The sequence below is a fragment of the Nipponia nippon genome, unplaced genomic scaffold, assembly GCF_047370975.1.
Source record: "Nipponia nippon isolate SJK-2023a ecotype South Korea unplaced genomic scaffold, ASM4737097v1 scaffold_3, whole genome shotgun sequence".
In the NCBI taxonomy this organism is placed as follows: domain Eukaryota; kingdom Metazoa; phylum Chordata; class Aves; order Pelecaniformes; family Threskiornithidae; genus Nipponia; species Nipponia nippon.
Window position 1 is genome coordinate 91,442,194 of NW_028262347.1, and position 26,581 is coordinate 91,468,774.

General features: G+C 37.9%; 1 long non-coding RNA gene across 1 annotated transcript in view; it reads right to left on the reverse strand.

Moving 5' to 3' along the window:
- LOC148054768 (uncharacterized) overlaps window positions 1-14,168 on the reverse strand; it is a 61,196-nt gene extending 47,028 nt beyond the window's left edge. Inside the window, exon 1 of the long non-coding RNA XR_015706554.1 lies at window positions 13,594-14,168. This is a non-coding gene — a long non-coding RNA (uncharacterized LOC148054768). The remainder of the gene's footprint in view (window positions 1-13,593) is intronic.
- Between the last annotated feature and the right edge of the window lie 12,413 nt (window positions 14,169-26,581).

Sequence of the window (26,581 nt, forward strand, 5' to 3'; positions counted from 1 at the left end):
TCACGTTCAAATACTTCAGTAATCATGTCTCATTTGTTGACTTCACTAAAGCATTTGACTCAGTGGGAAATGATTGGTTATGGCTGATGATGCTTGAAATGGGTTTTCTATCACACTTAGACGAGCTACTGTGTAAAACTTACCACAATCATAAATTTGCTGTGTACGACACGTGAGAATAACGTAACAGTGACTCTCAAACAACAAAGGCATACAGGAAAAGGTGAGTTGTCCAGCATTCTAGCAGAGATGGCACAGAGGAAAGCATTAAAAGATTTGAGAGGAAGTCTGTGACTTTAGGTATGCAGACTGTATAACATTGATTACCAGCTGGTCCAAGGAGCCACAGAACATTTCAACATGGTATATATACTAGGAGTGTAGATTCTCAGTTAATCTCTTTAAGTAAAAAAGAGATCATTCTATGGTTCTAATGGAGGAGAAAGAACATCAGTGGGTTGAAGAGTTTTTATATCTAGGCTCAAGTACTGACCAAAGTAATTCCCACAAAAATAATACTTGAAGGAAATTAAGTACTACAGAACCAAAAAAGACAAATGTATCAATGATCTGGAAAAAAATGAGGGTCAGCATGAAAAACAGAAATCCATGCTTTTTGAAGACAACAGCTTGCTAAAAAGCAACATATATACCTATGCGAGTTGGAGGTTGAGAAAAAGGGGTGCTTCAGAGATTTCATTTTTAATGTTGCTTGCTTTACAGAAAAAAAGAAGAGAAACAGATGGGGGGGGGGGTAGTAATGTTAGTTAGATCAAATACAACCTCCCCAGATTTCAGAGCTGCTGTAACCACAGTTTCAGCAACAATCTTATAACTGGATGCTAAAAGAGTGGTATGTCAAAAGACGCTGTCAATATGATTAACAAGAAATTACAAAACAAGATCATGGGATCAGGAGGGAAAAAAAAAGAGACAGTCGAAAGAAGATAACCATTCAAGAATGTATTGAAAAGAGGAAGAAGAGAGGAAGACCAAGAAGAGCACAGATAAAAGATACAGACTGCTGGATTTAACTACAAATCAAGCAAGCAAAAAGACTGGCAAAGAGAAACAAGTGTGGAAACAACTGGTTTACCGTGACATAAAGCTACGGAGAATTCATATTGATAAGAAAATTCCTCAAATAGAAGTGCACATAGAAGCCTCACAAAATTCTAAGGTCTTAAATAAGAAGTATCTTTTCTTCTTTAATCTTCTTAATCAGATATAAAACCAACTTAACCTGGTCACATCCAGTTGACCCGATTACATGGCTTCAATGCTGTGCAGAGATATCTGTGCCATCATGGACACTCCCAGCAGGAAAGCGATGCCAGCATGGAGGGCTATTTGGGTTAATGCAGTTTGCTTCTTGGCAGACCCAGTAAGCCAGTGTGGACAGGAAAATTCTCTGCCAATTTTCTGTTGATGTGCTCTTTTACAGGCCCTTCTTTTGGCTTTATCTTTTAGCTAGCTTTTCTGTGTTGCTTCTTCATCGTATTGGTAGACTTTACATCGACAAATATTACTTTTAAAATACAGAAAATAGTATATACAATGAAACAGTGTAATGATATTGGGAGTTTTCTGAGAGTAGTTAAATCCTAAAGCCTGCCACTCAGCTTCAAGTAATCTTGCTCTTACAGCTAGGACTGAATATCATTTGACTTTTTAGATCTCAGCATTTTATGATCCTTGAAATTTTTAAGTATCTCACACATTGTCAAAGGATGATTAGTTGAACACTATTATTTCATTGGAAAGATGAATTCTATGGTGTTTCACATACTATACTTTGCCTTTAACTGTAAAGCTCAGTTAAATAATTTAATTAAAATTTCCTTCTTTCCAGTGACAGCACTAGACAGCCATTCTGTCTCACACTTAAATTTGAACATATCAATATAACAAAACAAGCATTTTCCACATTAATATAAATACAGACAACAAGAAAATTAAAGAGCCTTGTGTGTTTAACCATGTCAGAGTGCAACTCTTTGTAAAAGAAACCAACCAAAAAATTGCAATGCACTGATTTTCTTTCAAACCCACAGAGCTAAGTAGTTTTCTCTTCGACTATGGATATATCCCATATAAAAATATTCATTATTGCAAGTATAAATTCTATATGCATCCATATATATTTAAAATTTATACATAAAATATATACATGCATTTATGACTGCATTATAGGAAATCCATTTCCACAACTTAGACTTACCCACCAAAGTCCTAAATAACATTTAATTCAATTACATCAATAGTGTTTTATAGTGATCATAAGTGGGTCCAAAGCAGTTCATATCTCCTCTATTACAAGTAGTACTTCCAAGGTTGTTTTTCTTTCATTGTGTTCAGCTGTATCAGAATTATGTCAGGTATTTGGAGCAAGCATAGTCCCAACTGTACTATGGACATACTGAAAGAATTCTTGTTAATGTTTATGGACAACTTTCTATTAGAGTACTAATTTGGCTGAGTTTTAGCCATTCTTCACACTTAGCATGGCTATTCAATTTATTTATAACGGGGCAAATCAGTTCTAACCTCATTTCCATCAGTACCTGGAACAGCTCCAGTGAAGCAAAATTAGTTACCCTTCTTTATATACCAGTATAACAAAATAGAATGTATGCCAGGAATTCGCCCATAAACCATGCCAAAGTTAGTGACCTCTCTTAGCATTACAGTTTCTTATGAATTATAGTATGTATATCATGAAAACGTTTTTCAGCATACCTTCAATACCATGTTTGAATGGAATCATAGGAAAAGAACACATATAGGAAGAGTCTCAAGCTAAGCTATAAGGAATTAATAACACATGCTATCATGATCACAGGTCTCAAGGTCAGAAGAAAAACAAACAGGTTAATTGCTTCTTAATGATCTATTAATACAGTCCTTTTATTTTGTTAGTTCTGCATTCAGGAATGTATTTAAGCAATTACCTAGATTCAAGTTTGTTAATAGCCTCATGAAATTCTGTGGGCCTCCTCTCCTACTAGTCATTTTAAACATATTCTTGATTTGGGACCAGAGACAAGTAGATAAGTAAAGAAGTCAGCACAGGGAGAGTTATGAAATTGCAACACTTTTTAAGAATGTTTTTATTATCTGTTGAATGCAAGACATTCAACAAAGTGAGCAACTCATGGATGGGGAATGAAGCTCTAGTAAATCCTGATTACATTCTAGGAAGTACAGCTCGATCAAAGTAATATCACAGAAAATATCTAAAACAAGAAGTATACAGGCAAAGAGATTTTACACGACAAGCAATTTATGTGCAATATGCACGTGCAACTTCCTTTCTCCCTCACCCAGGAATTGATGCAATCTGCCAATTATTTCAGATGAAAGCCACGTTCCTTAACTATCCTGCAGCAACAATCTAAGAAGCTAATATGATAAGAAAGCAGACAATAAAATGAGCTTCTTCATCCACTAAAATTAAAATGAACAAATGTGACAAGGCAGGTGTGAGACAAAAGAGCAAACATCAGGAGGATATTAAAAAAAAAGTTTTATAAATGAAAGAGCAACAAAACTGAGTAAAGAGAGAAGGGTGACTTTATTACATTTTTAGAATAAATGAGGGAAAAACGTGTGATAGTAACAAACTGTATGGACCATTTATATTTTTTACCTATTCTTCTAAAATAAATTTGCCTTCATCTCTCTTACCGAAACATCCCTGCTTCTGAGATTTCAGAAATTCTATACATTTAAAGAAAAATTATTCTAACAAGACCAATGACCCTTATCTTCATATTTATATATTTCCATGTAACAATCCCCCAAGGATACAGTAGTCATGATAGGTCTTCTAAGTGGCAGTTGCTAGAATGAAAATAAAAATACCAACTAAGAGTTTTATAGTGATCAAAAATATCAAGAGATTCTTTGGGATGCATAGTTTGTCAATACATTCATGCCATAGGTGGGTACAAGCAAAACAAGCTAGAGGCATTTTAGCCCTAGCAGTGTCCGAACAGTGTGGATATCTTATTATCACAAGTGCACTGCTCAGTCCCGGACCTCAGATTATATCCTGGTAGAACTCCAAGGCAAAACAGAAAGACAACAGGACTAAAAAAAATGCATGTAGGGATAGGAATTCTCAAAAAATGTCAGGGTAAGTCGAAGTAACCTACATCTTTATTTGCGGTGATTGTTCACATGCACATATGAGTGACTGTTACCAGTATAAACCTAACCCATGTAGATTACAAACATGAAGATTTCCTAGAAGAACAGTAACTGGAAAGTCACCTTTCAGAGACCTGTATCAGGCCTCATAGTTTCCACAAAGCATGCTACTTAGCAAAGGTGTGTACAAAACTTCAGACAAGTCTTGGGAACAAAGACATTCATCAGAGGTGCTCTAAGGTTGCCTGTATCCTCCTGAAGAATGTTCAGGTCATTGATGCAGCTTGACCTTTGCAGAAAAGGCTTAATATAGTCCTCCTAGTCAGTGCAACAGCCTCTGAGTCTGGTTACCTTAATGGCCTTTCTGCCATGGAAACAAAGAGGTTAAGCCTCTCCCAAAATGGCTTTAACCTATAGAGATGGAAATGGAAAGAACCACCAAACATACAGTGTGAACAGATTTTTGTGAGACTCGGGTGGCATAAGGTTTAGGGATACAGTGGGCTGAATAGTTTTTTGACTTAAATTCAATTGAGTGACAGTTTGAGGAATGAACTGGGGATACTAGAAAAAGAACAGGTAAAGAAGGTGAGTTGTTATGACTTGAATCTCTAGCTCATCCAGCAGAGTCAACAGCCACCAAAGAAGCCACCTTCGTCTCACCATAGAGGAAGGGGACCATGAGACTCAGACTTTCTCATGAGAGGTTTTAGCACCAACTGCAACTCCATTAGGGCTGGAATGCTTCACTGAACTCTGAAAGAGCTGTAGCTGTTAAGAAAACAGCAAAGAAAACTAGCAAACGTCTTCCCATGACACAAGCAGAAGTTGCATCTCCTTTCTTATTGATTTATCAGACATAAGCAAAAATCCAAGTCTCACCCACAAAAACGTTCATTTTTCTCACTTCTGCCTGGGACAGTTCAGCATTTCTGATGGCTTGGGCTTTGAATTTACTCTCAGCACTTGTTTAAAACACCTCCACAAAGTCATCTGTTCTATGGTTGCATTTGGATTGAGTCAAGTTCTTCAACAGTTTTATTTGCTCCTCCTCAATGTTAAGCTAGCCTTAGCCATATCACATACACTGTCCAGCTGGTAGAGAATTTTGGCATGCAAATATGGCTTAATTGTTACGTAGGTGCTTAAATCCAAAATGTAAATCCCTAAAACACTTGTGCAGCTACCACTTACAGTGTTGCCACCTGACGTCCTTACAAGTTTGCATTGGTACAGGTTCTCCAGGTACCAGAATCCCACATTCTGGAACAGTGGGCCTGGAATGAGCCAACACACTTTTTTTTTTTTTTCATCTTAGTTTTTTCACCTGATCATATTTTGCAAAATCAGAATTAATTCCCATGCAAATCCACCTCTACACACACAGGCATTTTTTGGCAGTGTAAACAACAATAACAAAATGACCAAAGCTTGATTCCCAAAGGCTGGACCCCTCTTACTCAGATGATTTTTCAGTTACTAAGAAAAGTTACAGACATCCAATCTTTTGCCCAGGGAATTATGATTTTGAACATCTAGGGATAGCAGACAGATATTATTCCTGTGCTCTGGATCCTGTGGCTCTTTGAGCCTGAATGTAGGGTATGCATAGGACGAATCCATATGTTCCTGCTCATTTCCACGGGAACCAAAAGCAGGAGAACATTTGTTCCCCAGTGAGGAAAACGACCTATGCCCATCCACTTATCCAGGCACGCACGTACAGGCATAAGCATACACAATGTATATTAACAATTGCAGTCATTACGGAAAAGTACAGATTTCCTATCCTTTCTCTTCCTGTGTCTAGATATCCAGACATTACCATAAACCTTGGACTCATTCAAGCAGATGTGCAGAGCTGCCTGTTTAAGAGGCATGCAGCTTATGTAATTAACCTACCTGTCACAGTTTGTTCCCACAGTTAAATTTGCTTCTTCAAATATAAGCAGAATCTAAGGCCTAGCTTCTCAGGATTGTTAGGCCAATGAACAACTGAACTTTATAGGACTTCAAGCCCTTCAGCGCCCCATATCTACAATGTTCAGTGATAGTAAACTAGAGTGGATGGAAAGCATCTATGTTTTCTCCTTCATAGCATTAATTTTAAAATAAAAATAGGTACACAAAAAAAATCTTTTTTTATTCTGGAGCTTAGGAAACCTTATCCCTATAGGCTCATTTGCAGTACTTAACTGGACATCTACTATTTTTAATCAAAATGGTTTTAGGTAAGTGTTAGCTGCATTCACTAACATTTATGTACAAGCTGCTCAGCACTAAAAGTAAAGCTTTGCAGTTATCTTGGGAGCCAAAACCTCCTAGATCTGCCACAGAATTAATGTGTGACTTTGTGCGAGCTGTTCAACCTACATGTCCTCTGGTTCAGAACTTTAAAACAGGACTAATGTCAACTCTCAGATGTGTTGGGAGAAGAACTTCATTAACCTTTACATAAAGCACTCCAACATCCTGCATAGAGAACAAACTATATTCTTGAATATTTATACAACCCTCAATGTAAAAGTAGGATATGCTCTATATAGGCACGTAAGACAAAGCCCTTGACCTGAATGCTTACCCTCTGAAATAAATATGCACCAGGAAAGCGAGCACGCTTATGCCACCAAAGCGCTCCATCTTCTAACGCTAGGTTTTATTAAGACACAATCCAAACCAAGTTGATTCTTGAAGCAAAGAAAACTCAGATCTGTTGGGTATCACAACACCTATGAATAACTTGCTGGTCTCATAAATTGATTATTTTACTCTTAAAAAAAGGGGAGAGGGAAGGAAATAAAGCAATGAAAGCAACACCTAAGCAAACCTGCACAACCAGGTTCTAATTTCCACTTAACTGTGTAAAGATGTTGTAAATTCTAGAACTGCTGACAAAATATTCCAAGTCCATACAGTTTGACAGAAATTCAGTATGTATTTTAGCACGTCAGTTGAGAGGGTGATGCTGCAAGATGCCAACAAATCGTGATTAGAAAATAAGCCAGATCAGAACATATCTATTTAAAAAAACATCATAGTGAGTTCCCTCCTTCTTCTTGGGCAGGTAAGTATTTCAAGCCCTGGGGCCCCTAAGGGACTTGCTTTTATAATAAATCTTACATAAGCTAGGCTACAGAAGTGACCCAAACTCCTCTGACAGTATGAGCTGCAAACTGAAAATAAAATGTTAACATCAGAAAGGCAGTACTATACCAGACAAAGGTCATGAGAATCAATATCCTACCTCCAAGAACGGCAATGAGCACTTTTAAAGTAAAACTCTTTTAACTCGTTTAGCTTTTTAAGTAGAACTCTTCAAACCATCAACTATTTTTGGCCTAGAGACTTCCAGATTTGGATGATGTGTCTATAAATTTAGCATCCCTTCACAGACATCTCTTCCATTAACTCATTTCTTGAATTCATCCAAACTTTTAGCATCCACAGCTTCTTTGCTGGGAGGTTCCGCAGCTCAATTACTTGTTCCATAGGGAACCCTGCCCTTCTTTTTGTTTTGAAACTGGCTCTTACCACCTTCACTTGATCCACCTCATTCTCGTACTGAAATAAGAGCGTGAAAAACTGATCCCAGTTTACTCTCTCCATTTGGTTTCATGCATCTCCATCAAATCACCACTGAGTTATCTTAGTATATGCCCCTTGATGATGTAACTCAAGAAGCCAAAGAAAGGAATATGCAATTCACTTTCTAGTACTTCAAGGAAACAAGCCACCACTGTGTCAGTGATTTAAATTACCCCACCGTCCCCACTGCCAGCACAGACTACTGCTGGTCACATGCTATAACCCTAGCACAATAATTGCTTTCACAGCCCTTTGGAGTGACCCTTCCTTCATTAGAAGCCCTGATTATTTGATGCATTTATAACTAACTTTTGACCCATTACTCTGGTGATTTTATTTTTCAGATTGCTTTTTGACAGATGAAATATAAACAAACCCGAGTTGCTTATCATAGAATTCACCCATTTTTCTAATTATAAGACAGTTGTTAATGATTTATTCGATCTAGCTGCCTATTTGCATTCCTTAGTGTATTTGGGAGCTTTGATTTAAAGAGGGATTCAGACCAAACATAGGATGCAAGTCCTTCAGTGTTTCTTTTATCATTTAGTGGGAAAACTTTGAGCCACCTCCATGCAAAATAACAAACTGCATTGAACTTTTGTGCAGTTTGAGACGAGCATACTAGCCAGTTCCTCAAGTACAGAACAGAAAACTGTGCTTTTTAGCTGTTTAAGGCAAAGCTCTCATCTATGTCAGTAGCTATCTGTAATACGGAGTGTCACAGAGTCTGTGCTGATGGTGTGGAAAAAGCTTTTCTGGAAGGGCAGCTTCCTTGAATTCAAAATGTCAGAGATATGCCTATGTAATAAGCAGTTCTTTAACAATGCACATCAGTAAAAGATACTGTTCCTTGCCAAGTTTAAAATATCTGTTAAGCTTCAACGATAGTGAATTTGCCAGTTTTACAGAGTAACACATCGCTTAACTGAAAATAGAGATTTACAAAAAACATTTCAAAAGGCCTCAGTAAAGACTGGCATTGTATTTCCATTTGAAATGTTCTCCTACATAATTAATTCCCCAATAAACAATTGATGAATTCAGAACAGACTGGTCTGAAAATAAGTTTTACATGCTAACTAGAAGCCTTGCAAATACATATATAAGCTATTTCCTCTTACTCATCTATACCATACAAATGGTTTCAAATCACTTAACTGCTTATTCAGGAAAAAAGAAACCCTACCCTCGGCATTTGCAAGCCAAATAAATTTCATAATAAGAGTGTAATTTTAATAATTCATGTTAATGGGGAGCCAAAAAAAAAAATTATTCCCTGAAGTGTGCTGTGTATCCATAGAAATAATTTACATGTTGTTACACTCACCCCCACCTAAAGTGTCTCTATGTATCTCGTACTAAAGCTTATATGCCTTCTACTTCTATCTTTTCCAAAACCCATAAAAATAGTTTTCAAAATTAAACAGGAAGATAAATTTAAAGAGACAGAAAAAGACACTATTCCTAAAATTGTATCAGTAACTGTACTGACTTTAGTGTGACACATAAAGAATCATGTAAAAATGTAGTTGACCACATAATAAGATCTCCCCAGAGCCTTCTCTTCTCCAGGCTGAACAACCCCAACTCTCTCAGCCTTTCCTCATAGGAGGGCTGCTCCAGCCCTCTGATCATTTTTGTGGCCCTCCTCTGGACCCGCTCCAACAGGTCCACGTCTTTCCTGGGCTGAGGGCTTCAGAGCTGGATGCAGTGCTCCAGGTGGGGTCTCACCAGAGTGGAGGGGCAGAATCACCTCCCTCGACCTGCTGGCCATGCTTCTTTTGATGCAGCCCAGGATACGGTTGGCCTTCTGGGTCATGTCCAGCTTTTCACTCACCAGTACCCCCAAGTCCTTTTTGGCAGGGCTGCTCTCAATCCCTTCATCCCCCAGCCTGTATTGATACCTGAAACACCGACACAGGTTGCCCAGAGAGGTGGTAGATGCCCCATCCCTGGAAACATTCAAGGTCAGGTTGGACAGGACTCTGAGCAACCTGATCTAGTTGGAGATGTCCCTACTCATTGCAGGGGGCTTGGACTAGATGACCTTTAAAGGTCCCTTCCAATGCAAACCATTCCATGATTCTATGATTAACAGCTAACCTTATACTTTTCAAGGGGAGGCTCTTCATTGTGTTCCATTTGTAACTCCAGTGGCTTGTTTGTTGTTAAGCACTTTAGCAACAAAATATACAGAAAAGAGTGACTATAATCTTTGTTTGAGGAGAAAATATGACCACATCAGACACAATTCTTTTTATCTATAAACAAGAGAGAAGTACTGCTGTCTAAAAAATGAACGTTTCATAAACGATTCACTCCAAGGTTGCCTGCTTTTCTCGACTGTCTCTGCTCATCACTGCAGCTACTACAACTCTTGAGTGTTCCACCTGCCTTTTTGGCAGGAACCACAGTGACAGGCCAGTATCTTCAAATTTCTCTCATTCAGGAACCATGAGGAAGTCCCTGAATCTAACAGATTAAAAATAACTGAAACAATACTGAAAACATTTGCTCCCTCAAATTATAATTTGCTTGTCTTCAGTACTATGAGCTGAAATTAAAATTGCCATGTGGCTAAAGTTATGGAATAAACCAAATATGCCATGAATACTTTCAAGCTTTCAAAGTTCAGCTTTAACCAACCAGATTTTACGAATACATAAGAAAACAGATGAGAGTAGGAAAGACTGAGAATAAACTTAACGGCAAATGACTGAGTGGTAGGTACAGTAAATGCTGTTTTAATACACTGGGTATTTTCTTTGTTAGATGCAATTTAGAAGGCACTAATAGAATCCATCTGATTCTAGGCTGCAATTTTGTATTAATTATGGGTGTGGTGGGGATTTAATTAGTAATTTGAAGCATGAAGGTTGGTACTATTCATCAGCTGAATACTTTTGCCTATTGCCCTCCCCTAGCTACTGCTAACATCATTTGCAGGGTCTAGCCTTAGCACCTACTGCTTCTCATCCCATCCCAACAGAGTGAGTTCAAAGGCAAGGTAATTTTGAGATAATACTTAAAGAGATTTCACCCTTCTTTTCCCTCTCTTTCCTACTCATTATTGACTCCTGAGTTAGGCTGACCAAGCTGAAGGAATTCTTTCTATGAACCAGCAACCAAGTGGAGTACTTTAGCACTGATAGAAATGCTACAAGAGTGTGTCTTCCAGCTCCTATTGTACTTCTGAAAAACAGAGACAAGCAAAAGTCTGAAAAATCAGGGAATCTTCTGTTCTACTTTGGTATTACACATCCTTGCTTACTACACTGATGTGAAATTTGCCCCTCACTCTGTAATTTGTTTTTTTTCTTGGATTTAATTGCAGTAGAAGGAGTAAATGGAGTAACATGCTCTGTTGTTGGTGTATAGCCTATGTTTGATCACACATCTTTTTCTCTACAGTAAAATAGTTTGAAAAGAAATGCAGCCTTCCCCCAATATGGACTAAACACTCTTTATTGTATATTGGTAATCTACTGATGAATGACAGCAAAAGAAACATTCTAGTAGTCCTGCCAAGTACAAAAGAAAGTAAGAACGAACTGTGACATGGCACACTGACAAATGGTATCCTGTTAATATTTCAGATGATTGCTCTGTTTCACCCTAACTATTGAAGTAGCTGTAGGCAACTTTTATGTTATCTTGAAGAATAAAATATATCTGAAAATCTAGCATACTTGTACTAGTAATCAGTATCTTAGAAATTCTATCTTAAAATAGAACTAAGCTTTCTCAACACTGTTCTAGAAAGTTGAATGCAATGCAATGTCTATGAAGGCAGACTGTTAATGAAACAAATGTTTCTTTAAAAAAAAAAATTGTAAGCCAGTAAACTTTTCTCCTCAATAAAAGACCCCACACACATTACCAAGTTACAAAATTATGATGTCCCCATTGTCTCTTAAATTTAGACAAACCAGTAGAACCTTTCATGTATCTTTTACAGATGGTGACAAAGAGGCTGAGGGTACTGTAAATAAAATTACAAAACACTTTATTTGTGGCAAGAAGTCTTGACTTAATCCTGTAATAGCAACTGAGGCAATGGAAAAAAGTTTGTATAAAATATTAACTTAAATTAATATTAAATATTAACACACCCCTCCTCCCCCGTTATTCCTGGGACAAGTCTTTTTCTTAGGCCTAATGAGTCAATTCTCAGCTGCCATCTTCTAGTTTTATTTTTATAGAGAAAAATATGAAAATGTCTCCATGCTGCCTCATTTTTTTAATGACCCTTCCTCATGTAGCCTTTGTCCTTACCAATCTTAGTTTGTTTCAATATAGTAAAATGCTACCTCTCCTGATCGCTTCCTCTCCCTCTTTCTCAGTGCCAGCATTATTAATTACAAGCCTGGGAAATTTTAGTAGTTGTCATATGCAACAAAGCCATATAAACTATGATAAATTCCTGTCTCCAAAAGTGCTTGCTTTACCTTATCTGGCTGATATAATTACATCCTGACAGAAATAAGGAGTTACTGTGGAACACGCATTTCCTTTTAAAGTGTAAGAGTAATTTCTATTGAGCTAACCTATATGAAAATTACTTTGAAGTGTATTGTGCCCATAACATAATCTAAGATAATTCTGGTTAGCCTTTGAGCTCTGCATTAAGAGGCAGCTTTAGAAACATAAAAATTTCAAACTACCTATACCTAAAACATCAAAAAGACAAAGAAAATACTAGAAAATTTAGAGTGTGACTAGACACAGCAGTAGTTTTTACAGCAGAAATAGTCATTTGAAAGTAAAGACATGCTTCTGATTGTAGTATTACTTGAATACAACTCTGTGACTTACTATTTCAATCCACACTCCTTATGAAGTCTAGTTACTAATCCATGAATCTGTTTTCATAGTTTTACCCGTTCTTCTGAGTCTTCCAGATGTCCATCTGCAAGCCTAGGCCTTGCATGTGTGAGAGGAAAAGCAGGTGGTATGCGTTGGACATATAGACTTAAGCACACAGTAGAACACGAGGTGATATTTAGTGTTGCTGTATGTTACATAACTTTCTGTCTCCATCCCCCCTTTCTGTTATACAAACTTGCATTTTGGTGCAGTGCCAACAGCCTGTAACAAAGGTGCACTTTGTGCCAGCAGAAACCCTGGATAGAGACATAGTTTTAGTGATCAAAGCTGTATTCAAGAAAGTCCAAATCTTTCTCCAAGAGGACGTGGCTTTCAGGGAGCAAATGTAAGACAGTTTAAGGGGAATGCTTTCTACAGACAGAACTGTATAGAAGTGACTGGTGCTGCACTAACATTAGGAGCACTTGTAGGGCAGATTCTTTCAAGAGGTGAATAAGATGAACAGCCCCAACTGGAAGCGTGGAAGAAATCGCACATAGGTAACTACGGCCATATTCATTTGATCCAAAATACAAGCGTCCTGTGTAGACATACATCCCAAACTCCCTGTTGTAGGGTATTTCTTTTCAGTGCAGCAGAAATGAGAGATTTCCACATTCTGACTCACAATGAGCTTACCCTAGAAGATGACACGGTTGTTTGCCAGGTGGCAACAGTTACTAAAGCTAAAACAATATTTTAAGTTTTTGCTAGCCCTATTAGGTCAGGCATGTAATGAGGCACGATATGTGCCTGCATTAGCAGTATCAGCGAAAATCCCTACTGTAAATAGTTATGGTGACAAAACTTTTACTGCTCCGACTTGTTTCTCTCTGATCAGGTATAATTGTACACCTGTAAAGGAGGATCTCCTATGTATCTCACTAGAACTTTCAAACATGTCCTCACAAAAGTTCAAAAAAATTTTGGGCTACTCCATGTTCTTGTGCCCCTATGTTTGAGTAATTTTATTTCTGGTTATCTTACCTTGTTTTCCATAGGTGTACACCTGCTCTTCCAGGTCCCAGTCCAGAATACCTGTATTTGCAAGAGGGGTTGCTCCTTCCTTTTCCTTACTGTGAGTGACTTCTGCTACAGGCAGTCCAAGCAGCAGTTTGAACCACTGGGCTCATGGCTCTCCATCCTGCTCCAGACCAGTCTTTCAAAGGCAGAACCTACTTCAGCATTTTCCCTGGTCCTCTTCCTGCTTTCTGTCCCGAGTGTGCTTTGTTTGTTCCTTGTTTCTGTCACAAACAGTGAAAAAGATCTCTAAGACAGCCTCTTGCCTGCTGCTGGGTGGGCTGTGCATGTTACACAGCTGGTTCCTGTTTGCTACTCAGGCACAGGTGGAAAAGGTGATGAGGCCACATTAGGCTTTAGGGGAGGGAGGCTGCCTGTCCTTTCACAGGTGTCTCAGGATTGGCTGCTACCCATGGTGGTATCTCAGGTGCTGCAAGTTTTCAATATGCAGAAAAATAACTGAGATCTCAAATACTGTTATGCAGCCATTTGCTTTCAAAAAGTCAGTACGACAATAAATACCATTGGCTTGTGTTTTGTTTTGTTTCAATATTCATTTCTAACATTCAGAAACTTGATACGAAACAACTGAGAAGGCACTTTGTTGTGTCTGTAGAGGAAGTGGAGGAACTTTTGTTTACTGCAAGTGGGCTAGCATCAGGTCTGGAAAGAGTAACTTCCCTTCCCTTGCAGCCAAGTGAGACTCCAGATGGTCAGGTGCTGAGGTAAACTGGAGCAACTTCAGTGGAGCCAGACTTTTTACAGGTAGAGGACCTGGCTCACAGGATTCTCTGAAGAAGTCTTTTACTGTCAGTTCAGACTTTGTTTATTGATAACTCTTTGACGAAACACATTTTCATGTACTACAAACTCCCATATTGTTGAGTTATCGATGAATACTGAAAACAGTCAGCAACTCACTGAGAAATTTCAATCCAACAACTTTTCCTAGAAAAAAAATTTAAAAATACGTCAGGTAGAATCTGAAGAACTCTAAGTGATATGTTCTCAATGTAAGCTTAGCTTTTACTGGCTATGCTATCATACTGCATAGTCCTCGCTTATGACAAGACTGCAGAATTGTAGGTATAGCAGTTTGCTAAGCATCAAACATGATTTTACTCTACAGGAAATGAGTAATAAGTATCTCAATTTCATAGCAGTTTATATGATGTGTATCTATTAAAATGGCTTGGCTTTTTATTGTTTTTTCTAACTCAATAAAAACCCCACAGTATTTATGATTAAGAAGCTATATTACAGTGATCAAGCTCTACAATTGCCAGTCCCAAGCCACACTGTACTGCTATGGCTTCTACAACACAGTTTATAACCACACGCTACTTAGTTTACTGAAATTTCACTGGATATGATCCAGTCTGTAACCAAACCTTAACAGCTATGAATAGTTTCACATAGGACACTTGAATGCCAAAAATGGATGGCTAAATATTTAGTCTGACCTTCTTCACAAGTCATCTATAGAATTTCACTCAATATTCCTGCATGGTAACTTCTAGTTGAGCTAATTCGTAAGACACACTTCTCTGCCCCCTTTGGTGAGGAATTTGTTTGGCGGGGCTGAAAGGATCCCTTGAGAAAGCTGTCTTAATCACCAAAGACTAAAGATTCTTGCTAATTTCTGTCCTGCCCACACATTTCTAACTTTTGAAAGCCATCCTGCTTGTATTGTTAGTGCTTCTCTCAAACTGCTACACCCCTTGCCTTTTCTGCCAAACTTTTATTACATAGATCAGGCATTTACACTACTACAATTATGAGTATTATCTGGACAAATTTCTTGTATAATAGCTGCTCATAGTCTCTCTGGTTCTTGTTTTGTTAGTTATCCTGAATGCTTGTACAGCGCATTTTAGATGTGAAATATTTCTGTGACACATCTTGATACAGGAGCATCACAGATACTTGACTGAATGGAGTGTTAAATAAATTAGCTCTCTTCCATCTAACCTTACCCTCACAGTTAGGATTTGTCTGAGCTGGGTCAGTGGTAAGGCTATTGTGAGGCCTCTATTGTTCCAGAATCAAGTATCATGCAAGCATGTGATTCTTTCATACATTATTTTCTTTTGTAAAGAATGATACTATGTTGTACTGACTTTGTCACTGGAGCTGAGCTAGCACCACTCTGAAATGAAAAGGACAAGCAGGTCACAGCCCTTCAAGCTGTTATTCCAGCTTTAGATGTCTCTGTCTCAGTCACAATTTTTTGGAGTCTCTTTGTAACCCAAAACCACTAGGAATTCACTTTGAAAAAACAAATTAAAACTGAGTGTATGCCTGCAGTGCACATGGTAGTGCAGAGAGGTCAGGCTAGTGCTGACTGGTACGTCTGCACAGAACAGTGTTAACATGTTAGTGATGTGCTGTGACTGTGCTCACAACTCCTGCCTCTCATGAGGGCTTATTAACCGTAGTGCAATGCTAGCTCCAACTTCTCTGCAGCATGCACCACAGTGATCTTGAATGTCAGCACAATCAAATCAAAAGCCTGTTCACCAAAAATCACCAAATTCAAATTTGCATGTTCCCTAGCATCACCTTTACTAAAATTGCTCTTTATGAGGGTGAAGTTACTACATGAAATCTGCTTGCTTCATGAGAAATATTAACGCAATAGGGGAGGGTCACAATGCATACTAAAAGAAAACAGACTTGAAATTCAAGATATTTTTTTTCAAGTAAAATATGCATGATCTTGAAAAACACTGACCAACACCAGAAAAGGATGAGAATTCCCAATAACTAAAAATTCTTATTGTTATTAAATATTTGACATTAAAGATTTTTTTTCATAACCCTTGCTTACTCTCTATCCTCTGCTTTTTACAATAATTGACCATTTTACTTTGATGCATGAGAGATCCAGGAATTATCTACTAGAATGGAAAGAGAAAAAATTATTTTACGTAAACTTCTTTCTACATTTAGATAATATTAATAGCTTCAACAGAATCCACATAAGGAGAGATTAAAAGATTCCTGAAGTATTCAGATATGTTATTTATCTTTAACTGCTGAATGTTCAGATCTAACAAAGTATGAATAAATTACCATGACTGCAAAAATTGGATATACTGAGTTACTGCATTCTGGATGAAGGAAAGGTTAATGTATTGCTGCAATAAATTCACATGATATCGAAAGCTTACAAGAAGTCAAAAACTTTTTTTTGTCATCCTTTGCTTTAATTCTAAGTTCAAGTCAAGAAAAAAAGGAAGCTTTACTTAGAGCCACTAGCCAGATGACGAAATGCATCCTTCCATAAAAATCATTATTAAAGAGAGAATAAGATTAGAAAAATTAAGTAGTTACTATTCTATATCTAAAATGATTTTCAGTTGGTTTGGAATCAAAGATCATTAAGCTTACTGATAATACATTGCAAACAAGTGGCAAGAAATATGTCCTATTTATCAAATTAATTACCAATATAACCTTCAACATGTAGCATTAATAATGATTTACTAAATCTTCCTATTCAAAGTATGGTTCTGAATTGCCAATTTTCTGCAATGCTACTGAGCATGATGTGCGTTTCTTCAGAAATTTACAAATACAGTTTTTAACAGTATTTTGGTCACCACTTAAAAATGGAGAGGAATACTGTCTTTCTTCTTGTTTGCAGTATTAGATAATGTTAACAGCAGTATCTCAGAGCTGAAGAAAATGCAATTCCTGACAGCATTTCTAAAAAGTTACAAGCAGAAATGGAGTTGCTTCTTTGCAATAGAAAGTTATAATCCTCCAAGTCAATGTGAGGAAACAATCCTAAATGTTGTACAGCAGTGTTTGACTGGCAGGTATGAGTATGTGTTCTGAAAGTATTTCAAAAAACAGTTAGCAGTTAAATAGAAACGCTGACAAAGAAACAGTAATTCTAACCTTTTTCATAGGCAAGTATCTCACAAAACATAATTCCATACTGTTTCCAGGTCATATTAGGAGTACCTGGAGTTTAACAGTTTAATCAAATTATTTTTGTCTTTGCTTCATTTGGTGAAGAGGTATGACAATCCTATGTGTTTGCTTAGACACATAAAAAAGCACTTTATACACAAGTCTACCCATCTATCTCGGTCCTGAATGTGCTTCATCCTCTCCTCTGATTTACATCATACCATTGGTTGGTAGTCAAGATGGGATTCATGAAATAAAAGACCAGTTGATACGAAGAATCCGAGATTACAATCTCACACATTGTTGGGAGAAAAAAAGATAATGCTGTCACTAAGACAGTGAAGCAGATGCAAGCCTTGCTCTGCCATAGACACGTTCTATAGCCTTGGTCAAGTCACTCTTTGTCATGTCAGTTTAGACTATATTTCCTAGATGACGAATGCTATATTATTTACCCCTGTAGGCCTTTGCTCAGTGTGGGCTATAAGTTGAATAAAGTAGATTACTATTTGGTAATGGGAAGCACATTCTCAAGGGTGTATTATTAAACTTGCAGTATTTGAGTCCACTAACCTCAAACAAGCAATAAATGTACACAGCCCTGACAAAAGCATCAGACGCTATAGCTTTAAGCATCTGGGGTGATCTGAAGACAACAACCACTAAATATGAAACCTAACAACTAATAGCACTATAAAATGGAGGGAAAAGATCAATGCTCTCTACTCATATTTCTAGCAAAAATGAGCTTTCAGGGATCTCAGCAGCACTCTTGAAAAGTCCACATATTGTAGGTGTAATAATCATGATAAGGAAAATAGTGAAACAAATAGACAAAGGGCACCTTGGAACAGTCAAATCAAATAGGAGAGCTACAGAAAGCATATGCACTACCAACATCAATAGTGACACCAAAGAGCTGGTGAGTAGATGTGTAACGTGTCACACACAGTGATTCCCTACAGGACAAACAAATCATATTATGTGAACAACTAAAATTCCGTGGAACCAAGTTGGAATTGCTATGTTTGGGTTGAAAAACACGATCAGCAAATGGCTACTAAAATTTTCCAGGCTAGTCTCAATTTGAAGAATTACAGCTGCATTATAATAGTTACTAAAACCATTAGATCTCTATTTATTTATCACAGAATTCTGAGAACGGTAATTATCACCAGAAAACAAGTTCAAAAATAATAAAGCATGTGACAATTCTTAACACAAGATCTAGCTGAGACCCTCAGATTTAGAAGTTTGCTGAATAAGAATATATTCTTCAAAAAAAACCAGTAAGTACAAGCAAAAATGCATACTTAGCACTACCGTAAGACTGTAACACCAAATACCAAGAGCTGTATGAATATTCAACTACCAACCTGAAAGCTAAACAGTAAGTCTATGATAAACAGAAAAGTACTGGCCCATATATAAATAAGCACACAAAACAGCACAACAAAGAAACAAACCTGTTCTAGCAAAAAAGAGTAAGCCTGTATGAGGCAGTTTCTACAGTACACAACATAAGGCAGTCTGATGCGCAGACAACAAGCCTATTTATCACACTGCCTCCACAACTCTACTTATATCTAAACATCACTCCTTTGAAATGATTGTTTTTTTCAATTTATAGATGCACCTGTAGCAAAATTAGGAGTTATAAAAATCAGTTTTTAAGAGCATGTTTGTAACTGTTTATTTATTTCCCTTTGAATTTTGATTTGGTTTTGAAGAGGTAAATTACAGACTTCTCTAAGTGAAAAGTCTAATCTAAAAAAAACCCTTTAACTTTATGAAACCTTTGAAAAAATTCTTCAATGATTGCCAGGTGCTCTTCTTACCAGCCAGCTAACTCCTACTGCTGTGCTTTTAACCAGTCAGAAAAACAATGGAATACATTTGGAGGGTCAGTTCTTGTTCTTTTTTTACATATCCTAGAAAAATATATCTCTAGATGCTGATGTAAAGTAAGAGAGGTACCAAACTCCATAGAGTAAAACTATGGAATAAACAGGTTTGTGTAAAAAAATCTAAAAGAGGAAGAACTCTCAGCTAAATATTCTAAAAAATATATCTGTGTTTTGACACTGGTATCACTAGCATCATAGTGATTTACAGAGATTCTGGTGCACTGGAAGTTTGAAAAGTAATTACGCAGCTTCAGCAAAACTATAACAAGTCTCTTGAGTTCAGAAACTACTGATGACATAGGATCATAGGATACCTCAGGTTGGAAAGGACCTAAGGAGGGCTCCAGGCCAACCTTCTGCTCAAAGCAGGGTCAGCTGTGGGGGCAGACCAGGTTGCTCAGGGCAATATCCAGTCATGTCTTGGAAACCTGCCAGAAGGGAGGCTGCACAGCCTCTCTGGGCAACCTGATCCACTGCTGGGCTGTCGTGCTGCGGATAAATGTTTTCCTTGTAGTCAGGCTGAACCTCTCTTGTTCCAGCTTACTCCTGTTGTCTCTCACCCTCCCACCGTGTGCCACTGTGCAGAGCCTGGCACCATCTTCTTGATGACCTTGTATTGAAGGGGCTGCTGCTAGGTGCCCCTGAAGCCACCTCTTCTCCAGGCAGAACAAGCCCACTTCCTTCAGCCTCTCCTCACAGGGTAAGCACTCCAGCCTCTGACCATCTTGATGGCCCTCTGATGAACTTGCTTCAGTTTATTAGGTCTCTGCATTTGCCCATGTTGAATTCCATAAAGTTTCTATCAGCCCATTCCTTGCTTCAGCACTGTTCGAGCTATAGTTCCTAAGCTCCATATAGGCATGAAATACCAAAAAGAAGTTACATGAAATTTTTCTTTATCACAAAACATTGTTCTGTGAGATGACTAGCAATTTCTACCCACCAAAGCTGGAATGATGAGATGAGACAGTAGAAGAGTAAGTAGTTCATAAAAAGATTAGAATTTCTGTGACACACAGAGAACAACCATAATATTTGGCCTTAAACCGCTGCTTTTTATCATGTAAAACTCTTGCTTTGTACTGATGGACATGTATCAAAATGTTATCCCTATGTTACGCATATACAGTTTTATGAACTCACTATTTTCATTATTGCTACCTCTTTTCTACCATACTTCAAAAGTAAATTGTTTTCTTAACAATAAATTATAATGAATTTTATAAATTACTGCTACAGTGAACATGCAGAAAGCATTAATTTAATTTTGAATTTTAGAAGCACGGTGTTTTACTTTAAGTAGCAGCTTCCCAACAAATAATTAATCTTTTTTGTTGAGGCTGTTTTCTTCAACAGTTGACCTCGAACATGCTTTTTGCATTTTTGCTTAATTGTAGGTCATTTCCTTACAATTATTAATCCTGTTTTAAATAATGGTTATAAAAAAACCTGCATTCCTCATGGCACCTCATAAATATCTCATTTCTTGCTGAACGTCTGCATGTAATATACCAGTTTTCTTTTTTGAATAGAAGTTAAAGAATATTGCGGTGGAACAGATCAGAAGTTTGCTTTACTAAGCAAAGCCCTTGCTAATGAACATAGTGGTTCAACATAACACTGCTCAAATACAGAATAATTATAAAATTATTATTTCATTAAAATTATACAACAACTCTAAGTACATATGAGAGGATTTTTCTTTTAATTCTTTGAGAGGTTTGGTAATTGAAATTCCCATTGACTTTTTAATAGGATTTGTTATTCTTAAATGTGAAGATGCTTTGGAAAAGCATCTACTATAAACTACATTGTTTTTACCAGTTCTGGAAAAATAGTTTATTCATTTTTTAGTATTTTGTTGTTTAATATGTTGTTTTTTCTTAAGTTATATCAAGAATTATGTGGAAGACATAGCTATTGTGCTATGCACTTTATGAATGCAGAAAAAAAGACTAGCCCTGACCTGAAGCCTGCGACAAAGCTTGTAGTGATAAGACCAATTTTACACAGGGAGGACTGAGGTCAGAGTTCCAGTCCATGGCCTTAGCAGCAAGATTTTCTTGGTATATTCACAAATCTCACTGGAAATGTTAGAATTTGAAAGGAACAATTTCATAAATGTGATGAAATTCACATATAGTGATAAATTATTGAATAGATTTATTAATCAAGATTAATTTGCTTCAGAAATTATCTTGACACACAGATTCTTTACAATCATTTGTGAAATTAAATGGTATTCCATTCCTTACTGAATAGTTTAGATAACAAGAATAGTGGGAATTTTGATATACACATTTTGCAGTTCACAGTTGGATCCTGCTCAGGCTACTTGTGAGAACTCGCATGAGAGAAATTGGTTCCCTAGACAGACATGAATAGTAAATACAGAATTATTTCAAAGCACTCAACATTAATTAGTTTAAAAATCCAAATGCATGTTCACAGAAATAAATTGGATTATTTGCCCAAGACTTTGCTCCCTAAGACTTTTCACACAGATAATTCTAACTAATGTCTCTGTGTTTTGACAGAAGGAGGAAATTGGTGCTTTTCTGTGAGGGCTGATGTGAGCATGGCAGGCTATGCCATATGTTTCCATCTTATACAACTTCTGGAGATATAATCTTGATGGAGGAATCTTTCATTTTGAAGCCTCCAGAACAAAATATCCTAACTGCAGTTTTTGGAGGTGTTTACAAGAACACAGACTGATATGCAGATCCCAGACTTAGTTTCCGGTACGGGTGCAATTGGAAAAACAAAAACAAAACCATACTTCTAATCAAAACTCATTTGGTGTGTAGTTGCTGAGTGGTAATAAACATGGGAACACCACTTCTAAAGCACTTTTTCAGTGCAGAGGCAAACTTAGTAACTTTTTGCATCACGAGAAGCTTGTTGGGGCATTGGTGCAGAAGTACCTTGCAGTGAGGCAAATGAGTACACAGATGGTTTTAGATTCAGTACTGATGTTGCAATAGCAACCAAAGAGGCAGAGTACTGATGGTGATGAATGACTAAACTCATGGGAAGATTTTCAGCTATAGTTTCTTGCCTAGGTTCCCTCTTTACACAGCAAATGGTCAAAAGATGAGCCTACACTCAGGACGGCGATGAGGGTAAGAGTTAGGGTTAAGTTTGGAATTAAGAGAAAGCCTATGGAATGGTGCTGGAAAGAAGCTGCTGAAGGAAAGGGTAGACTGCAAAGAGAACTTCACTGTGAGAGCTTTTTCATGTGTATTGATGTGGGGGCAGCAGAGGGGGGAGACACTTGCTTAAAGCTCAGCCTTTGCCTGGGTTAGTGTTATGACTGAGAGAAAGTGAAAGCCTATTTCTTCCCCCTCCTTTTTTTTTTATTTTTTTGTAATGAAATTTGTCAGGACTAATGTAATGTCACACTTTCTCTTGCTCTTTTTGCATTTTAAATGTTATTAATATGCACAGCGTTTAGCAGAATTAGATGTGGTCGAACAACAGTAAATGCTAAAACTAGCAATTGAATGGTAAACTGGACAAGAAAATGTTTGGGAAGGAATAGTAATTTAAATGAAGGAAAAATAAACTTTCTAATTTAATAAAAAGCAAATTCTATACTCTCTTATTTCATTATTTTCCTCTCTCATTTATTTTTAGAATAATTTTTATTTTGTTTCTTTTTATTTTATTTTACAACTACATATTTAAGGGTAGCAAAGTGGGACAACACAATAACAGTATTTAGATTTCATACTGGAATACTCCTGAGGTGTGTCTCAGTCAAATTTTTTCACTGTATAGAAATTATAGGAAGCTCACACATGTGTAATAAACAGTGCTGAGAGGAACCTTATGCAATTCATATGCGAAGTCCTGCAGCTGGGAAGGAAGAATGTCCAGGAGACTGTAATCATCCCCCTTTATTTGGCACCCAGTAGACCACACCAGATACTGTGTCCAGTTGTGGGCTCCACAGTAAATGAAAGACTAGATGAGCTGGGCGAGTTTGGTGGATGACCACCAAGATGGTCAGGGGCTGGAGCACCTGCCCTGTGAGAAAAGGCTGATGGAAGTGGGCTTGTTCTGCCTGGAGAAAAGGTGGCTGCAGAAGCACCTAAGAGCAGCCCCTCCAAAACTTATGAGGACGTCTTCAAGAAGATGCAGCTGGGCTCTGCACAAGGTATTCTACACACAATGTGTTCTGTCCTACAAGCAATATTTCTGAGATTTCAGTTTGGGTAGAAGAAGAAAAAGACAAGACATCCTTTGTAGACAACATCTGGAATTTTTCACCATTGAAGGCATAATGCAGGAGACATGCCTGAAATATGGGTATGGATATTCTGTCAGCACATCAATTGGGGATGCCTCTAGCATCTAGGATGTGTGCTGAATGCTGCTTCCCAGTAAATCCAGAAGTTTTAATTTGTGCTTGGTGGTAAAATTACCTGATGAGTTTCGGGAAGGCCTGGAAATGACACTGAGAGGTGAATACTCCTATAAATTACAGATGCTAAGGTAAGAGTAAGTATAATTTTAGCATATTTATGCAGATGCCCAATGATATTACTTCACCTAACATTATACCGAGTTCATCACTAATGCAGAAACCGTGTTTTGTTATAAAGTCATTGTCCACATAAAGAAGGTCCTATGCAACCTGATATCCAAGATGTGTGTCAACAGTAAGCAAAATCTTTATAAATGGGCTACAGAAAAAATGAAAAGCAGGGCTTTGAACTGATTGATACGAATTCTTACCTGCTGAGAACTAATGCAACGATCTGATGCACATATAGATGTATATGTCCTACAGTCTGAGAAATGAAAATGACTTCCTTCTTCAACAGAATCACTGCCCACAGTGGCACCATTCCAAATGAGAAGCTTTTGATCAAAAAATTCAAGACATTTTCTAGCCTGCATTCTTTTAACTGGGGAGAAGTTTCTGAAAAACTCTTTTGCATCTAAGTAGGGGATCAATTTTATAGCACCTGGATAAAATGATGATAGGATTTCAAGATCCTGTGATGGTGTCTTAGGGGATGGGGAAGGAGGAGTAGATTGAAGTATTCTCAAGAATTAGAAAGTACAGCCATAGACTAGGATATTAAAAGCTTGTCTTGCAGAATTTATAGACCGCCATTAGGATTTAAATCTGTCAGTCTATCCTTGAAACGACATTTGACTGGAATTATGGGTGGTGGATCTGTGTGTAGGATTAACAGCTTTCAGCTCTCTGGCAGAGCTGTCTCACTGCTGAGGTATTTGATACGGAGGACCGATGACAGCAGACCGTTATTTACTCCTGGAAAATTTCTGGAGCATATGCTAAGAAGGGGCTAGGGCAGAGAAACAGAATAGTTTGCAAGAAAGCAAGGCTGTAAGGAGGATTCTTCCCTGGGAGTGTCTTGGAATATTCCTCATTGTTTTAACACAGGTACAGGATGCTCTGTAGAGTACAGGGCCTCAAATGCTTGGGAACAAAATGGGTTTTTCCCCTCAAGGGGGGGCAGCACTCCACCTGAAATGAGGCCTGAAATGTGAAGGTAAAAGTATCCCCTCAAAGCAGGAGCTGTGGATCTTGCCATGATTTCAGAGCCATGGGTACTCTGAAGAGTAACCATGAAGTCTGTATCTGGAGTTGTCTGATGCTGGGGGCCTTTTCTTATTCCTGCTGGAATGAGGCTTGAAGGGGTCCCTGGTAGTTAAAAAATTTGGTGGCCAACATGAACATTAGTGATGAAGTGGGAAGTGGTAGGAGACAGTAAAGAGTTTGTCAGTAGATGAGAATAGAAGGTCTACACTGCTTGGCTTCTTTCTGTGACAAAAGCTGACGCTAATAAGTTAGGATAGCTGAAGAAAAAACCTGTATACCCTCAGAGGCAATGATTCCTATCAAAACTTTAAGAGACAGAGCCTCAAAATGCCATGTTTTATCAGAATATGCAAGCAGGCACAGGCTGGTAATACGTAATGTTCATTTAAAAAATGAAATTATGTCAGAGGACATCCTCTGACGTTGCTAGTCTTTCTGATAATTACAGGAAGAATTTTCTGACAACACCTTCCTGCAGTCAAGACAGCACGTGGTGTGTCAGTACTAAAACAATACAGTCCGAAGAAATGTCCTTTTAAGAAAGAGGAGTCAGGGATTTCTGAGGAGAAATAAGATATAAGAAAAGATGAGAATGGCTTGAAACCACAAGTAATCTCAGACAGATTTGCCTTCTGCACTGATTTGGGAGCTGCACGTAGAGAACATATTGTACTGCTATTTTCAACTAGCAGATCCAAAGAAAAACTCATGGATTTGGCGAGTAAAATTTCCTGCTGCATGTTTCCTGTGAATGGGTAACTTAGACTGGCTCTTGGCCCTTCTTTACTGGTGTACTGGTTTTGGCTCAGATAGAGTTAATTTTCTTCACAGCAGCTTGTATGGTGCTATGTTTTGGATCTGTGATGAAAACAGTGTTGGTAGAACAACCATGTTTTTGTTACTGCTGAGCAGTGCTTACACAGAGTCAAGGTCTTTTCTGCTTCTCACACTGCCCTGCCAGCGAGCAGGCTGGGGGTGCACAAGAAGTTGGGAGGGGACACAGACGGGACAGCTAACCCCAACTGACCAAAGGGCTATTCCATACCCAGCAATAAAAGCTGGAGGAAAAAGAAGGAAGTGGGGGGACATTCAAAGTTATGGTGTTTGTCTTCCTAAGTAACTGTTACAAGTGATGAAGCCCTGCTTTCCTGGAAATGTCTGAACACCTGCCTGCTGACAGGAAGTAGTAAGTGAATTCCTTATTGCACATGCAACTTTTGCTTTATCTATTAAACTGTCTTTATCTCAACCCACATGTTTTTTCACTTTTACCCTTCCAATTCTCTCCCCCATCCCACTGGAAGTGACAGAGGGAGCGGCTCTGTGGGGTTTAGCTTCCTACAGGACACTTGGAAAGCTTCAATCTTCAAGCTCTAAACCTCTTGACAAAGAAGCTTTGTGCCAACTTTTGGCCACAATGCATTTGTCCATCTTACACTACTGAATGGAAACCTGCAGTCTTGTGTTGCTATTAGTAGTTAAATATTTAGCTCTTAAAAGCTGCAACTAACTGGGCAGCTCAAAAACTTACTCTTTTGTCACTACT